This window comes from Podarcis gaigeae, assembly GCF_964106915.1.
Source record: "Podarcis gaigeae genome assembly, chromosome: W".
Taxonomy (NCBI): Eukaryota; Metazoa; Chordata; class Lepidosauria; order Squamata; family Lacertidae; genus Podarcis; species Podarcis gaigeae.
In genome coordinates, this window is record NC_139695.1 from 18,079,789 (window position 1) to 18,092,810 (window position 13,022).

General features: G+C 44.9%; 1 protein-coding gene across 1 annotated transcript in view; it reads left to right on the forward strand.

Annotated features, from left to right (window-relative positions):
• Positions 1 to 13,022, forward strand: part of LOC310835975 (ubiquitin-conjugating enzyme E2 A) — a 432,225-nt gene that overhangs the window by 13,841 nt on the left and 405,362 nt on the right. The window lies entirely within an intron of this gene.

Below are 13,022 nucleotides of genomic sequence, written 5' to 3' on the forward strand. Positions count from 1 at the left end.
CATACAAAAAAGCTGTATTAATGTCATGATGGGAAACATGCAGTTTCTCCTCTGCAGCTATCTTGAGCATCAGCCGAATGCTCTCATATTTGATGGTGGGTGAGTAGGTCTCGTGGTAATCCTGTCCTGGTACCTGTGAAAAACCTCTGGCAACCAATCTGGCTTTGTGTCTGACAACCTTGCCATTCTGGTCTGTCTTGGCCTTGAAGACCCATTTGCTGCCAACCAGTCTCATTCCTGGGACTACCAGTACCAGCTCCCAAGTTTGGTTCCTGTTCAAGGAATCAACTTCAGCCTTCATGGCATTAAGCCAAGGCTCAGCCTCTTTAGAGGTTAACTCCTGAACCTCTTTGAAGCTTGAAGGTTCCCACAACTTCTCTGAGCTACTAAGAACAGCAGTTGCCGTCTTAGCAAACTCATCAGCAAATCTCTTTGGAGGTCTGCCTTTGGTCACCCCTTCAGACCTGCGAACTAGATGCAAGTCTTCTGGACTCATCTCCTCCTTCTTAGGAGAAAAGTGACCAATGGTGAACAGTGGTTCTTCCAGTTCATTGTCAGACGCATCAGATGGTCTGACTGAGGCCTTTGCGCTCTTGTAATCTGCTGTGTCATCTCTGTCGCTGACACCAGCAGCAGCGCCACCCACTGAACTGGAATCCGAACTCTGATCATCATCATCATCATCCTCAGCTTCCTCAACATTATCTGCTTTTTTCACATCACCTTCATCCTCCTCTGGGTAACTCTGGAAAATTCCCACATTTCCCCCCCACTTAGGATTGTACTCAACACTCTTTGTGAACTTAATGGACTTAGAGTCAGTCATCCATACCCTGTATGCACCTTTTTCGTACCCCATGAACAAACCATGTGCCCCACGCTTCCCAAGCTTGTTGCTCTGTGGGGTGTGTACCCACATGTCAGAACCAAAGATACACCGGTCTTGAAAGACCTACATTGGCTCCCAGTACGTTTCCGAGCACAATTCAAAGTGTTGGTGCTGACCTTTACAGCCCTAAACGACCTCGGTCCAGTATACCTGAAGGAGCGTCTCCACCCCCACCATTATGCCCGGACGCTGAGGTCCAGCGCCAAGGGCCTTCTGGCGGTTCCCTCATTGCGAGAAGCAAAGCTACAGGGAACCAGGCAGAGGGCCTTCTCGGTAGTGGCGCCCACCCTGTGGAACGCCCTTCCAGCAGATGTCAAAGCGATAAACAACTACCTGACATTCAGAAGACATCTTAAGGCAGCCCTGTTCAGGGAAATTTTTAACGTGTGATATTTTGCTGTATTTTTGGTTTTTATGGAAGCCGCCCAGAGTGGCTGGGGAGGCCCAGCCAGATGGGCGGGGTATAAATAATACATTATTATTATTATTATTATTATTATTATTATTATTATTATAGGGAGTACAACCAATAGGTGATGACAGTCTGCGGTTAAAGGAATAAACAAACATCAACAGAGCTTCCCCCCAAAACTTCTCAGGGAGATTGGCATCATGCAACAAGTTTTTCAGGCCTTGAAGCAAAGTCTGATTTGCTCGCTCCGCAAGTCCATTCATCCATGGCGATCTAGGCGTTGACAAGTCATGCTGGATTCCCTTCTCAGTCAGGAAAGCTTTAAACTGCTGAGAAGTGAATTCCCCGCCTCGATCAGTAAAGAGACAGCCGATACGTTTACTGTGAACATTCTCCAACCAAGCACAGAAGGCCTTGAACCTAGAAAACGCTTGCAATTTCTGCTCGAGCATAAACACATGAATGTACCCGGAAAAAGAATCAATTAGAACCATGAAGTACCTTGCTCCACCCAAAGAGGGTGCAAGTGGACCAACCAGGTCTGCGTGGACTAGCTGGTACGGTTTGGAAGCCTGCCTGCTAGACTCCTTGCCTTTTGGAGCAACCTTCACCTTGTTCTCTGCACAAGATACACATTTCATGTGAAACTTACAGGGCTTGATGTTCAAACCCTCAACCAACCCAGGCATCTTGGCCAGCGCCTGCCAAGACATGTGACAAAATCTTCAATGGGCTTCATGAATGCATCCTGCATGAAGAACTTCGTTAGTTTGTGCAACACAACAAGAATCAACATTAGACACATCAGCAGCACCATTGTCATCATAAGTTATACAGAATAAGCCATCCATAAACTTTGCATGCAAAATGTCCTCTTTGCCTTTCCTGATGACACAGACGCTCCTCTTGAAGGAAATCTCAAAGCCACGCCCAGTCAGCTCTGGGACACTGAGCAAATTGTCTGCAGCACCTGGAACATAAAGTACATCTCTGATGGTAGTGTGCAGACTTGCCAGTTTCACAGTCCCGACTCCTGCAATTCGCAACATCTTTCCATCAGCCAGGTGGATCTCACCATCTTGAGGTGCGAAGGAGATAAATAGGTGCCGATCCTTTGATAGATGGCGGCTGGCACCAGAGTCAATAACAAATCTGGCCTTGGCCTTTGGAGCAGCATTTCCAGCAAGCAAAACCTTGTTTTCCACCGGCGTGGGCTTTTGCTGCTTGCCCCCCTGCTCCTGGCCATCAAACTTGCCTTTAGCCTTTGGTGAAGCAGTGCCAGCAAACAAAGCCTTGTTTTTCCCTGGCTTGGGCTTTCCACCCCCCCCCCCTGCTTCGGGCCATCTGCAGGCATCTGTCTCTGTTTACTTCTGGCCTTCCGGCCTCTGCAAAGATGATGACCTTGGTTCCCATGAGAAACAGAGCTCTCAGCTGCCGACTCCTTGACTCCCCCTGGAGGCTGGAATGCTGCCTGGGATGACATCACAGTCAGCTCCCCCTGCAGCTTGCAACCGGTGCCCTCGGCATCCCTGCATTCACTCGCATTCTGGGAAACAGCCAGGACCTCCGACACAGTCAAACTCTGGGCTGGGATGATTGGCAGATGGGCTACTTTCAAAGCATTCCACATCTGACGTGCAGTCGTGTTGCCAGCTAGCGTAGCAATTTCCTCCAGAGAGACGGACAAGACTATTACGTCTATGGCTTTCGAATCTTGGGCCTTCCATCTATCTGTCAGAGGAACTGGAGGGGCTTCAGACACAGTATGCCACACTCCAAACTGTCGCAACAAACTCTCACACCACACAGCCCAGGTCTCATAAATGTGCCAATTTAACTTTGGGCACTCAGCAGCTTCAGAGGCTTGGAAAAACTCCATTCCAGCTCTTTACTTGAGCCGTGAGTCTTATTCACTTCAGAGACTCCTTATCTTGGCTCCCATTAATCACGAAGCCTGCTTGGCTTGGCTCCCAGGCCAATTAGCCAACCGGAGTTCAAAGACTCTTGCCGCGGCAAACAGAAAAGCCTCATTTGCTTTTCCCACACATACCTCAGCAGTCTGTCACAGTCTTACTCTCCTGTAAGTGCCGTGAATCTGGGCCTGAAACCTGTTGTTGGGATACTGCCAGGGAGATATGGCCCATCATGGACCCCACGTCGCCTCCGGACAATCATCGACCTCCCGTAGAAACAGCAGTATCAGCAATTAGCGACACGAGCTCCAGAAAATAGCTTGTGACATTCCAGAACTGATGCACGCTCTATCAGCAGAATTCACACAGTGAAAGTTGCACGCAGGAGAGCATTATTGAGAAGTTTATTCAGCGTTGGTCAGAACAAAGAAAAAACATGACTGCCTGCTTCGGTATGCTCAGGCACAGAGAGAGAGAAACGAAAGCAATAGAAAACATAAACATGCCGTGAACAGGAAACACGCAGACTCTGTGACTCACAAAGCCTGCTCCCCTCTAAGGTGGAACGGAAATATCCTAACATATACCACACTGGCCACAAATCCTAAAAATTTAGAGGAGCCGTGGGGGCACGGGGAGAGCAATCCTATGAACCAAAGCCATAAAAAACATGTTACAAGGTGGAGCTACTTTCACACTTAACTAGAACATGCATGCAAAAAACCTCCTAAATCTATTGTGTGAGGAAGCAGTCCCATGGGAACATTCTTTGGATGGGAAGAATTCAGGAATTCAGGCAGCAGAACTGTCAAAACTAAACAAGGCAAGTGTGAGTGCTTAGTAGATTTGTAGCAGTGGTGGTTGTAGGTGCTTTAAAATACACATGCAAAAGGAGAAACCCATTCCCTATCCACCCACAACAGGCATGGGGTAGAAATACGGTGATGTACAGGTTCTGCAAGGAGCACAGGTAAAGACCAATCAGGCTTTGCAAACCTGGTGCCCTCTAAGTACATTTTGGACTACAACTCCCAGGTTGGCAAAGGTTGCATTAAATACACCAGTTCACAAATGCAGAAATGCCACACCCTTAATACAGACCTCTGTTCAGTCTCTTTAACACAAAATTCAACAACCATACTGTAGTTGTGTGTCTCTGTGTGTGAAGGATTAAGGAGTGTGTGTGTCCCCCCCCCCCCCGCTTCACACCCATTATCTGTGATGATTTCTGGACTACCAGCATGCTTCCTTTGCGCCTCTGGACTTCGCAGCTTCTAGCAGAGTATCGGGAACAGCGGTGTGTGCCTTGTGTGGGTGCAGAAATAACAGTCCATACACAGCTTCTTCCTAAACTAAGAAACGTTTTATTTACAGCAGAGAAATAAATCATCCGGGATGACTGACTCCCTTGGACCAAAAACGAAAGTAACTTGGCTCACACACAAAGAACAATCCTCATATGTGAACACCCCCCCCCCCCAGTGGGCAGGACAACACATAGAGCTATTAGCCCTGTAAGCTCTGATTCTCCTCACATCCCCTCTTGTCCTGTACACTGGGGAAACTGTAAGTATATCCACTTACCCCAAACACAAACCTTCACAGAACTCCCCATTTCTTTGGAAGCTCAAAGGTTTAGTGAACCCATCAGCTAGGTTCTCCTGACTGGGAGATTCACCAAGCCTATCTGGACACTCTGACACACATTTTGGAAATGTATGCCTAAATGCTTGGTTCTGGACTTGAACTGACCAGACTCTGCCAACTTCAAACAGGGTTGATTGTCTTCCCACACAGTGATGGGCAAACAACAATCCCCACAGATCTATTGGACCAAACACCTGTAGAACTCTAGCTCTCTACATAGTTCTGACAACGCACTGAACTCAGCTTCAGTAGAGGAAAGTGCAATGAGACTTTGCTTTTGGGACTCCCACCCAACCAATCGTCATTAGTCCAGCATGTGAGCTGTGCGTCACCTTCAGCTGACAGTTCAAGGCAAAAATCTTTGGTATCCTGCAGATACCTCAGCACTCTCTTAATGCCATTCCAGGCATTCACACTGGGCTTTGTAGCTTCCCTGCTGAGCAGATTTACAGCAAACGCTATGTCTGGTCTGCTCCACTGGGAAAGATACAAAAAACTCCCTAGAGAGGACTGAAAAACCTCAGGGTTTGAGAACTTGGCACGTTCCCCGAGCTGACTGTCCTTCACGTAGCTTGTCTCCATGGGTGTTCTGACCCCTGCACACTCAGCCATTCTGAACTTCTCAAGCAACTGCTCAATCTTGCTTTTCTGACGGAGCAAGAAACTGTCGTCCTCAGTTCTATCAACTTGGACGCCTAGGTAACCCTTTACCGGACCTAGGTTCTTGAGCTTAAAATGCTTTCCAAGCTCTTTGGCAAACTCTTGCATCTGTTTACCTGTCTTAGCCACGTGTATGATGTCATCAACAAACACCAACACCAGCTCCTGTGTCTCTCCTGACCCTCCCAGGTACAGGCAGCTATCAGCAAGACTCCTCTTGAAACCCATGTTTTCCAAGGCTTCATTCAGACACAAGTTGCATTTCCTGGCCGATTGCTTCAAGCTATAAAAGGACTTGTGCAACTTCCAGACTGCATCTGGATTATTGCCCCCAAACCCTGGAGGAGGTAGCATGTACAGATCCTCCTTAAGGTCTGAGTTCAAATAGGCAACATCCACATCAAAATGATGCACCTGATAACCTCTTTGGGCAGCCACGGCTAAGAGCATGCACAGAGTTTCACTTCTGGAAGTAGGAGCATACACTTCAGTGTAATGCAGCCCCTTCCGCGGCGTGAAACCTCTGGCTACTAGCCTATCCTTGTATTGCGGTTCTCCAGTCGCTGTGGGTTTAAGCCTGTAAACCCAACGACAGCTCACAGCCTGCTTGCCTGCTGGCAGCGTCGCGATGGAGAACACACCTAAGGACCTTATTGAGTTCAACTCTTTCTCCATTGCCCCTTGCCACTTCCTGGCTTCTGCTTCAGGCAACTCTTGAACTTCCTCAAAACTCTCTGGTTCGCATTGCGCCAAACCAACCCATACACTAGTGACTTCAAACCTCTCGGGTGGTTTCCCATTCGTGATGCATGCGGAACACCTTGGAACCACGTCAGAAACCCCCTCTGACCCACTGGGGCCAGCTAGTGTGTCCTTGTCAACAGAAGACTCCCCCTCTGGCTTACTGCATCTTCTGGACTTCTCAACTGGACTGGTGGGCGATGAAGGTGCACTCCTTTGCTCTAGCTTTACCGCCTTTGGAGATGCCCTTTCCTGTTCCTGCTCCTGGTCAGGGACCTGGTCCTCAGCAGCAGGTTCAGTTTCTACCTCTCCCTCCTCAGCAGAGTCAAGCAAACTCTCTGAGAGAATGTCAGCATTCCCAGGAATGCGTGCCCACCCACTTTGTTCACAGAACTCAGCACTCCTGCTGACTAGACTCCTTGACTGATTGCCTTCTGGATAGGCAAATCTCCAACCCTTAGTCCCTGGCTCATATCCACAAAACATCATTTTTCGGGACCTGGGACCACCCTTCCTGCATTTGGCTTTTGGAACAAGGACCCAAGCCTCGCATCCAAACACGCGGAAGAAATGCACCTTGGGCTTCTTACCATGCAGCAGGAAATAGGGTGTGTCCCCTACAACAGAATTGAATGAACGGTTCAGAGTGAAATTTGCCATTTCCCAAGCTTCCGCCCAGAAGTGCTGTGGTAAGCCTGTGTCAAAGAACATGGCTTCCGTGGCTTCTTGAAGTGTTCGGTTCCTCCTTTCTGCCACCCCATTTTCCTGTAGTGAGTGTGCAACTGTCAGCCTGTGACGTATCCCCTTCTGGAAAAAGTAACCCTGCAATGCAGACCCAGTGAATTCCCCACCGCAATGTGATTGGAAACTGCAAACTTTCAGTGAAAATTGCAGCTACACTGCAGTAACCCACTCCTTTACCATGTTGGCAGCCTCTCCCTTATCCTTCAGAGTTATCACCCAACCATTTCTAGAGTAATCATCTATCAGAGTCAGAACATATCTAGCCCCACCCAGACTTGCAACTGGCATAGGGCCACATATGTCTGCATGAACCAACTCAAAAGGTTTTGTGGTTACCCTGTCAGACCTAGGATAACTGCACATTTTTACCTTTGCCTTCTCGCAGGCTCTGCAATCCAGGAACTTGTCACATGCCTTTATTTTGCATCCCTCAGTGCATTCTGGAAGCTTTTTCACATAACCCCAATTGCTGTGGGACATCCTCCTGTGCCACAGATGCTGACACAAATTGTGAGTGGGAACATTAACACACTGTGCTTGTGCTGTCTCAGTGTTACCTTTACCTGCTTGAGGTGTTTCCAGGACAAAGAGCCTGTTCTGACATTCAACACTGACCAGTTGCTTCGCACCCCTGGAAATAGAACACACATTATTCTCAAAGCAAACCTTAAACCCATCTCTGACAAGAGAAGATACAGACAGTAAACAATATTGCATTCCTGGCACAACAAATCCTTCCATTTCAGCCTGTAAAAAAAAAAAAAAAACATAAACATTGCCAGGAGACTTCCGGTCGGCGCCATCGTTTAATGGCGGTTCTAGCCTCGAGCTCCGAGGCAGGACTGCTCCGCAAGTTTGGGTCCGACCCGCTACGGCGAGCGGGGGACCCCTAAAATTACAGGTGCAGAAGCCTGTAAACAAGGAGACTCGGCGGGCACTCTTTGCGCCCCCCGGTACTGTAAAGGAGCCTTTTTAAAGGCTCCGGAGCGGCATCGGGGTGAGCGCGGTGCTGAGAGTCGTTACCCAGCTTGTGGAGTGAAGCCGCGTCGCCATGAACAGAGAGTGCCGATTCCTTCCTGAAATAAAGAATTGACTGCAACACCCGTGAGTAAGATTGAGGGACTTAACGGGACACTAAATTTGAAAATTGGCTGAAAACGGGGAAGGCACTAAACAAGGAAGTCTGCCCCCCCGAACTGCATGATTAGCAAAGCAACGAAAATAGCAAGCCGTATTTGAAAGAAAAAACCTTTTGCAAACTGTCAGACCTGACATCGGACTTAAATACTCCCCCCAATTGGCAGGAGAAGGGGGGAAGATAAAATTGGATATTGTTCCTGCGCGGAAATAATCGTAGAAAAAAGACCTTTCACTGCCAAACTCCCCCAGGTCGGGCTGCCTGAGCAAGGCACCGGGAAAGGAGAACTGTCAGCCTAAATTGGATACAAAGTAAGGTTTTGTTGGAAACTAAGCTGTTGGACTTTAATAAATCTGTTGAACTTTTGGTTAAATTGAAACATTTGTGGATTTACAGTATCGACTCTTGAACTTTTGGCTCATTGCTCTATGTTTCCCTTGCTTCTTTGTTACCCATTTCCTTTCGGATACAATTGAAAGCTCCCTCTAGAGGGTTTAAAGAGAAACTTTTACATTGAAAAAAGAAACAGTGGGATTTTCCACTTGCAAGTCTTCTCTGTGAGAACGACCTTGAGGCCATGAGTGGCCCTGTGGATGAGATAGTAACTAGACATAAATCAAAACAAGCGCAAGCACAAGCACAGAAGAAAAGGGGCTCAATATCAGATACAACACCAGCTGCACAGGAAAAGACAGTAACAGCTTCTATGGATTCTATGACTCAGGCACTGGTCAAAATAAATCAATCTTTGGAAGCACTTACAAAGCAATCCATAGAGCTGACAAAGCAGTCCACAGAAAATTCTAAAAAATTGACAGAATTGACAGCAAGATTGGACTTGAACACGGCAAGCGTGTCATCTAACACAGATTCTATAAATAAATTAATTCAAGAAAGTTCTGAAACACGAAGGATTGCTGAAAGTGCAAAAAATACTGCAGAGGAGACAAGGGGAAGGTTTGAGCCGATTGTAAAAAAAGTAAATGAACATGATGCAACCCTCTCTTTATGGGAACTACAGAGAAAGGAGAAGAATCTGAAACTTAGACTGGTTCCTGAGAGTGAGGGGGACAACCTTGTGGGATTCCTTAAAAACAACTTTGCAGAATTTTGGCATGAGGACTGGGGAGAAGGAGAAGGAGTTGAGATTGAAATAACAACAGCCTTTCGGCTAGGCAGGAGGCAGGCAAAGAAACCAAGGGATTGCTTAATCACATTGGGATCCAAGGAACAGAGAGATAAAATATTGAACCTACGCTATCAAAAAGCCTTGGTGACCCAGAATTCTCAAGTACAGATTTTTAAAGATATCCCTAAATACATTTTGGAGGTGAGAACCCTCTTTAAAGAATTGGTTGACCTGCTGAAGAAAAACGCCATTCCTTTTAGATGGGAATTTCCACAGGGCTTGTCCTTTAACTTCAAAGGAAGGAAGATCAAAATAAGAACAATCCAAGATAAAGAACAGTTTCTGGGGAGATACCGGGAAGACTTGCAGAAAGGAACTGTAGACGAGGAAGAACCAACTGATATTGCTAACCTGTCATTTGGACTTTTGCTACCACCATCAGAAGAAGAACAGAAACTTGGAGCAGTTGGAGGAACAGGTACTTAGTAACAAAATGTCTCTGCAACTTCTTAGCTGGAATTGTAACGGTTTGAACCTTCCCCGAAGAAGACGCCAAGTTTTTCATATTTTGAAGAGAGAACAGTTAGACCTAATATGTTTGCAAGAAACCCATATTGCCAGGACACACAGGAAATTTTTGATAAATAAGAGACTTGGACAGGAATTTATCTCATCAGACAAAGTGAAGAAAAGAGGAGTGGTGATCTATGCAAAAGAAAAATTGGCTCCAAAAATGATATTTAAAGATGAACAAGGAAGATACCTGGGAATTGAAATTCAAATTCAAGGAGAAAAAATTCTGATAGTCGGAGTTTATGCACCAAATGAAGGGAAGGCCGAATTTTTTAAGAAGTTGCATGAGACTTTAATGGACTTTCTGGATCATAAAATCGTAATGATGGGAGATATGAATGGAGTCGTCTCCACAAACATGGATAAAGCACAGAGACAAGTGATTTCAAAGGAGGGGAGACTACCAAAGACTTTTTTTGAAATGACTGAAACTATGGACTTGATTGATATCTGGAGAATAAGGAACCCTCTTGAAAGAGAGGGAACCTTCTTTTCTGAAGCAAAAATGACATGGACAAGAATTGACCAAATTTGGATCACTAGCAGCCTGGCGCCAAGAACCAAAAAAATAGAAATCTGCCCAAAAACCTGCTCCGACCATAATGCTGTAAAGATGGAGATGAAATTAACAACAACTGGATCCTTTAGATGGAGAATGAATGACACCCTATTTAAAGATGAAGAGATTTATAAAAAGGCCCCAAAAACATTGAAAGATTATTTTGAGATAAATTTGAGAACAGACGTGGAGAAAAGAACAATCTGGGACGCTAGCAAAGCCGTGATGCGAGGTTTCCTAATTCAACAGAATTCCATAAAAAAGAAAAAAGAAAATGAGAGGAAAGAAAAAATTCTAGGAAAAATGAAAGAAGGAGAAAAGAAATTGAGGTCCAAACCAAAGTCTCAAGAGATATTGAGAGAGATAAAGTATTATCAGACGCAATATATGGAATTGATGAATCAAGAAATAGAATGGAAAATAAAGCAAATGAGACAAAAAACATTTGAATCAGCAGATAAATGTGGGAAACTTTTGTCATGGCAACTAAAAAAGAGGCAGAAATTGAATACAGTGACGAGTTTAGAGATGGAGGGAAAGACTATCTACAAACCCAACGAGATAAGTAATTGTTTTCAAAGTTTTTTTAGGAAATTATATACACAAGGGCCAGTAAACGAACAAGAAATTGAAGAATTCCTTAGAAAGTATGGACTATCAAAAATTTCAGAACAAAATAAAAGGATCTTGAATGAGAAAATAACAGAACAAGAGATAGAGGGTGCCATTCAGAATATGCAACTGGGAAAATCACCAGGACCAGATGGTTTGACTGCCAGATACTACAAAATGCTGAAGGATTGGTTAATACAACCATTAAAGGAAGTTTGCAATGAAATTATGGAGGGGGAAAAGGCACCTGAATCGTGGAAAGAGGCTTTCATCTCACTTATACCAAAAACAGAGACTGAAAAAAACCAGGTTAAAAACTACCGCCCTATATCTTTACTCAATGTGGATTATAAAATTTTTGCAGACATTTTGGCAAAAAGATTGAAGAGAGTGTTATTAGGGGAGATTCATAAGGACCAAACTGGCTTTCTCCCAGGGAGGCATATGTCAGACAATGTGAGGAACATTATCGACATTATGGAGCTGTAAGAAGTTGACATTAATAGAAAGGCTGTTTTAATTTTCGTGGATGCGGAGAAAGCCTTTGACAACATTTGTTGGAGCTTTATGAAAAAGAATCTCCAAGGGATGGGGGTAGGCCAAGGTTTTGAAAACGGTATAGGTGCAATATATTCGGAACAAAAAGCAAAGTTAATTGTAAACAATGTGGTAACGGAAGAAATATCTATAGAAAAAGGTACACGACAGGGTTGCCCAATATCCCCTCTGCTTTTTATATCAGTCCTGGAGGTTTTGTTAAATATGATTAGAAGGGACCAGTTGGTTAAAGGAGTTCAGGTCGGAGCCAGACACTACAAATTAAGAGCATTTGCAGATGACCTAGTTTTGACTTTGCAACAGCCAGACACTAGTACCAAAAGAGTGTTAGAACTAATTGAAATATTTGGTCAAGTAGCAGGATTTAAATTGAACAAACAGAAAACAAAGGTTTTGGAGAAAAATTTAACAATGGAAGAAAGAGAGAGGTTTCAGAGTGAAACAGGTTTGGAAATAACGAAAAAAGTGAAATACCTGGGGGTAAACTTAACATCTAAGAATGTGAATTTATTTAAAGACAATTATGAAAAATGTTGGTCAGAAGTAAAGAAAGATTTAGAAACATGGTCAAGGTTGAAACTGTCCTTGTTAGGTCGAATTGCTACTATTAAGATGAATGTACTGCCTAGAATGCTATTTTTGTTTCAGACCTTACAAATTTTGGACAAGATGGATTGTTTCAAGAGGTGGCAGAAAGATATATCAAAATTTGTCTGGCAGGGCAAAAAGCCCAGAATAAAGTTTAAGATTTTAACTGATGCAAAAGATAGAGGGGGGTTTGCCCTGCCGGACTTAAGATTATATTACGAAGCAGCAGCTTTCTGCTGGCTGAAAGACTGGCTACTTCTTGAGAACACAGACATTTTGGATTTGGAAGGATGTGATAATAGTTTTGGTTGGCATGCATACTTTGGTTGGCATGGTATAACAAGGCAATGGTGTACAAAGGTTTTAAAAACCATATTGTTAGAAAAGCATTATATAATGTTTGGAGCAGATACAAAGACCTATTGGAAAGTAAAACTCCCAGGTGGTTGTTATTCTAAAGCAGCAATGCTGCAGCAAGCAAAGGCTCTAGCAGCTCAGTCTGCTGCTTGTGGCTGGAAAGCCAAACAGGAAGTATGTGACTGTTGCCATGAAAACGAAGGGGCAGTCCATTCTCCTTATTGAGCACAGGATGTGAGCTCAGGATGTGTTATATGACCTGTACAGGATGTACATGGGTGGAGTTTGGTGTTTCTCTCTGTTTGTTGAAGAGAGCAGACATCTTTTACTGTATGACTGCTAAAGACAGGAATAAAAGCATGTAGTTACATTTCTGTCTGTGTCTGATTCCCCTCCCTGGGGATATGCAGGGAGGAGGAGAAGGAGGAGAAGCAGTTGGTGTGTTTTTCTCACAGCCTGAGGAAAATCGCCGGAACAGACCTCGTATGTTTTTCCTGCCGGG